Raw genomic sequence first — 6,000 nt, forward strand, 5'->3', positions numbered from 1 at the left:
CCGTCCCAGCTGCAGCCTTGGCCGGGGTCGCCGACACGCGGTGGGGCGCTGGACGGCCCGGCCTCGTCCTCCTCGTCGCTGTCGAGGATGATGGCGCCGCCCTCCTCGTGCCCGCGGCGACGGACCTGGAGCTCCAGGTACGCCTGGCGTTGGCGGTGCACCTGCTCGCGGACGTAGTCCTCCTTCGCCCACTTGAGGGCAGACTCGTCGTCGGGGGTCACCATGCCGGCGTGCTCCGGCTTCACGGGGAGCAGCCCCGGCTCGGGCTTCGGCCGAGCCAGGCGGAGGGAGCGCCGGTGTGACGCCCCCGATTCAATCGTACACTAATCATACACGCAAACGTGTACGATTAAGATCAGGGACTCACGGTAAGATATCACAACACAACTCTACAAATAAAATAAGTCATACAAGCATCATATTACAAGGCAGGGGCCTCGAGGGCTTGAATACAAAAGCTCGATCATAGACGAGTCAGCGGAAGCAACAATATCTGAGTACAGACATAAGTTAAACAAATTTGCCTTAAGAAGGCTAGCACAAACAGGGATACAGATCGAAAGAGGCGCAGGCCTCCTGCCTGGGATCCTCCTAACTACTCTTGGTCGCCGTCAGCGGGCTGCACGTAGTAGTAGGCTCCTCCCGAGTAGTAGTATTCGTCGTCGACAGTGCCGTCTGGCTCCTGGGCTCCAACGTCTGGTTGCGACAACCAGGTAGAAGGGAAAGGGGAAAAGAGGGAGAAAGCAACCGTGAGTACTCATCCAAAGTACTCGCAAGCAAGGAGCTACACTACATATGTATGCATTGGTATCAAAGGGAATAAGGGTATCATATGTGGACTGAACTGCAGAATGCCGGAATAAGAGGGGGATAGCTAGTCTTATCGAAGACTGCGCTTCTGGTAACCTCCATCTTGCAGCAGGAGAAGAGAGTAGATGGTAAGTTCACCAAGTAGCATCACATAGCAAAATCCTAACCGATGATCCTCCCCTCGTCGCTCTGTGAGAGAGCGATCACCGGTTGTATCTGGCACTTGGAAGGGTGTGTTTTATTAAGTATCCGGTTCTAGTTGTCATAAGGTCAAGGTACAACTCCAAGTCGTCCTGTTACCGAAGATCACGGCTATTCGAATAGATTAACTTCCCTGCAGGGGTGCACCACATAACCCAACACGCTCGATCCCATTTGGCCGGACACACTTTCCTGGGTCATGCCCGGCCTCGGAAGATCAACACGTCGCAGCCCTACCTAGGCACAACAGAGAGGTCAGCACGCCGGTCTAAATCCTATGGCATAGGGGTCTGGGCCCATCGCCGTTTGCACACCCGCACATTGCGAACGCGGCCAGTGAGCAGACCTAGCAACCTCCATTACAAAGGAAGTTGCGTTACGCGGTCCAACCCGGCGCGCGCCGCTCAGTCGCTGATGTCACGAAGGCTTCGGCTGATACCACGACGTCGAGTGCCCGTAACTGTTCCCGCGTAGATGGTTAGTGCGTATAGGCCAGTAGCCAGACTCAGATCAAATACCAAGATCTCGTTAAACGTGTTATCTTGAAATAACCACGAACGCCGACCATGGCCAGGCCCACCTCTCTCCTAGGTGGTCTCAACCTGCCCTGTCGCTCCGCCACAAAGATCCACCCAGAGGGCCGTCGGGACAAAGGTCCTTTCAGCCCCCAATCCGTGAATCACTCGCGGGTACTCCTCGAGCCAACCCGACTTTAGTCATCACATGTATCATGTATAAAGTATAGGTATATACCCGTGATCAACTCCCGAGTGATCATGGCCCGATAGTATAGCATGGCAGACAGACAAGAAGGTATGGCCACTGATGATAAACTAGCATCCTATACTAAGCATTTAGGATTGCAGGTAAGGTATCAACAGTTGTAGCAACAATGACAGGTTATGCATCAGGATAGGATTAACAGAAAGCAATAACATGCTACACTACTCTAATGCAAGCAGTATAGAGGAGAGTAGGCGATATCTGGTGATCAAGGGGGGGGGCTTGCCTGGTTGCTCTGGCAAGAGAGAGTGGTCGTCAACACCGTAGTCGTACTGAGTAGCAGCGGCGTCGGTCTCGGTGTCTAGCGAGAGAAGAGGGGGAAGAAACAATAAATATAATGCAAACAAATGCATGATGATGCATGACAAGGCAAAGCGTGATGCTAGGTGCGCCCTAACGCGGTACGAGGTGGTACCGGTGAAGGGGGAAACATCCGGGAAAGTATTCCCGGTGTTTCACGTTTTCGGACAGAGGAGCCGGAGGGGGAAAGTTGCGTGTTCGCTATGCTAGGGATGCGTCACGGACGAACGGGCTGCGTATCCGGATTCGTCTCGTCGTTCTGAGCAACTTTAATGTACAAAGTTTTTTCATCCGAGCTACGGTTTATTTTATATGATTTTTCAAAGTTTTAAACAATTTCTAAAATTTTCTGAATTTATTTATTATTTCAAAATTAAAGGTGAAATTGCTAAGTGTACCCACAGCTTGTACACAACAATGTACTAAAGGGGCTGACAGGTGGGGTCCGGTTGACTTCCCAGTCAACAGTCAACTGGGACCGTTGACTGGTCAAAGGGGTCTAGTGGGACCCTCCTGTCAATGACTAGGCTAGTCCAATCAGCAGTTTGACTTGGTCAAACTGGACAACAGGCCCACCTGTCATTGGCTATACTGTTAATTAACAGTAGTTAATTAGGTTAAGTAGTTAATTAGGTTAATTAAATTAGGATTAATTAAGTTAATTAATTCTTTAATTAATTAATTAATTTAATTATTATTATTTTTTTATAACACATTTTTTTATTTCGTTCTGGGCGTGGGGCCCGTTGTCCAGTGGCCCCTGGGGCCTAAGCGGATCGGGCGTAACGGGCGAAGGGTGTGTGGGCACCCGACCACAGACCTCAGGCGCGGCGGCGAGGCACGCCGGGCGCCGGGCATTGAGCGCTGCCCAAATGGCGCAGCCACGGGCTATCGGGGTCCGGCGCCGGCGGCGGCTATGGCCGCGGCCACTGCTTGAGTAGCAGCACCAAGGGGGGCGGCACGGTGAGCGGCGGGCCAGCGAGCGTGGTGGCTCCGGCGGAGGAAGGCAGCAGGTGGAGCCCCGACGAGCGCGGGCAAGGGGGCGAGGGGGGCGCGGCCGAACGCGCGGCTGCAGGCGCTGGCGTGGAAGGGGGCGCGCGGACGCGGACCAGCGCTCGGGGCAAGGCGCGTGCAGGGCGTGCGGGAGCGCGGCCGGAGCATGGGATGCGGCAGTGGGGCGCTGCGAGCGCAAGCGCAGGACGCGCACGGGCGCGGCGAGGTGCGCGCGAGCTCGGGCGAGGGGCTGTGACAGCGGGCGCGGCAGCAGAGACCGGGGATAGGGAAGGCAGTGGCGCGGGCGTTTCGGGGGGGCTTGCGGCGACGAGCGCGAGCGCGCGAAGGAGAGGGAGGAAGCGAGGCGTGTGCTCACTAGGGCCGTAGGGGAAATGGCAGCGGGGGTCGAGGGGAATGTCGGGGACGACGCGGCAGAGAGGGGCAGGCCGGCGAGGGAGGTCCGAGCGGCGTCAGGTGAGGGCGAGGCGGCGCGGCGTCGCGGCGATGGGGTTGGGAGCGGCTATTGCCCCCCCCCCCCCCCCCGATCCAGATCCGTTCGTCAGGGGGGCAGAGGAGGAGTGGGACGAGGGAGAGGGAGTGGGGACCTGTGGTGGGGGGAGTGGGAGTGTCGGTGGGTTAGGGTTTGGCCTGGGAAAGCCATATAGGGGGTGGGGTGGGTCGGCCTGGTAGGCCGATGGCTGGGCTGAGGCCCAGTTGTGGGAGGGGGTTGTTTTACTTTATTTTTTGTTTTATTTCATATGTCCTATTGTTTTCTATTTCTCTCCTGTTTTAATTTTAGTCCCACATTATTTTTGGTTATTAAAATATGACAATAGCTCCTAAAATAATGTTTCAAAATAATCCTCTGCCAAAAAAGGTTTTAACCCAAAATAAAATAGTTTAGTATTTTATAAAATACCAAAGGTAATTAAATAATGTTTTTGGCTACCGTTTTCATCATTTTAGTGCATTTATACATTATATAAAGACGTGGATTCTTCATCATAATCACCTATGCATTAACTGGCACAACCCGAACATTTTGGATTTAATATTTAAAAAGTTTTATTGTTTGTCTTTAACTTGAAGTTGAATTCTAAATCGTTTTTGAACTAACGTGAGATTATCAACACTAACCGAGGTGATGTGGCATCATTTCTAGAGGGTTACTGTAGCTTAATTACCCGGGCGTCACAATTCTCCTCCACTACAAGAAATCTCGTCCCGAGATTTAGGAGGGGAAGTAATGGGGAAGGGATTTGGTTGCGAAATTCTAACGAGCCTTCTCGGTCGTATTGGCTCTTCTTGAAGAGGTAGACTCATAGCGTCGATGTCTTCATTCCTATGCATCAATGTATCATGATGAAGTTGTCATCCTTTCTTCGGAGTCTTCATTGTACGTATGAAGGACACGGGGTAACTTCGGAAAACGGACCTCTGAAAGATCGACTATCTGGTTGATAACATCGGGGATGTGTGGTAGAAAGTATCTCTCGAATAGAAACTTAAGAAAATATTGAGAGTAAAGTAAGAAGGTACCATGAGAAGTTTCAAGCGGGTAGGCAATCGCTTGATGCCTAATCAAAAGGTGAGAGGGTTTCAGGACAACGTGAAGTATTGCCAGAATAGATCACTAGGAACGTGGCTCGTGAATTGCATACAAAGCCACGCGCGAGGAATAACTTTGGGAACATGTGGTGTACAGGAGAGTCAGGTTTCGATCCTGTGGAACTGTGGGTTATGGGCCCACCATGTGGGTTAAAAGTAGGAAGGGTGGTGACATCTCGCGTGATTATGTAAGCAAGGCATGTCAGAGGATTGCCTATCATTTATGTCGGCAACAACATCGGTACCAAGGGCGAGGAACAAAGAGAACCATTTTCCTGCCCGACGAAACGAGGCGGACCAATAGGCAAAGTTCTCGTTCATCGGTGGTTACCGGAATGTCAACAACAATAGTAACAGGGTCTTACTGACAGAGTTGTACGCTGAGGTGCTTATAAAAGCAGTGACGTATTACTGCTTAGATCATATAAACCTCAAGAAGGTTAAACAGAACAATGGAAAGGAAAATGTGATTATCAGATTAAACAGAACAAATGGAAAGGAAAAATGTGTTTAAACACATTTTTCAGGGGTATATCCTTCCCAAGACAAGCAGAGTATGATATCCAAGACCGGATAGAAGGTAGAAAACCACTTAGGTAAGGAGAGAGGAATTTCATGACGTTACCCATACAGTGGTGTTTGGGTAATTGAGCAGGAAACATTAGCATTGGGCTTCAAATGTTCTTGTTGAAAATCGGAGTACCACAGACATGCTTCGAGATAGCATTGACATGGTCTTCAATCAAAGGTCGGACTCTGGATACACAATGGACTTATTAGGAACAACTTATAGAATAAGTCTTACAATTTCCTCATGGAAGAATGGTTAACCTCGCTAAAGAGGAAACTATAGCAATAGGTCCTCCGGTCAGGTGTGCTAGGCATGCCACCACCTTACCGGTTCGTATAAAGACCAATGTTATAACTCTTGGAAATATGTCCCAACCATCACATCTGACCGAGATTCAGATCTGATTAGTGTCAAACTACCTAAGACTCAGGATGCCTGAGAAGAAAGGTGCAACACAAATTGTCAAGATGACATTGTACGATTCTCGGGAAATGTACTATGGAAGCGAGTTCCAAAACAAGAGTTCATCATTAAAACCAAGGGGAGAATGAAGAGGTGGCTGATGAACTCAGCGACGATTCATTGAGATTTTCAAAAGATGGATTTCCACACTTATGTGCACAAGGAGTCAACATTTGTCGGACCAAATGATATAAGGTTGTATGCTCAAGGAAAACATACACAATTAAGCATTGGTTGAAAAGTGCACCCAAAATATGGTCTTAGGTAGCATG

Source organism: Triticum urartu, chromosome 7 (genome assembly GCF_003073215.2).
Source record: "Triticum urartu cultivar G1812 chromosome 7, Tu2.1, whole genome shotgun sequence".
Lineage (NCBI taxonomy): Eukaryota > Viridiplantae > Streptophyta > Magnoliopsida > Poales > Poaceae > Triticum > Triticum urartu.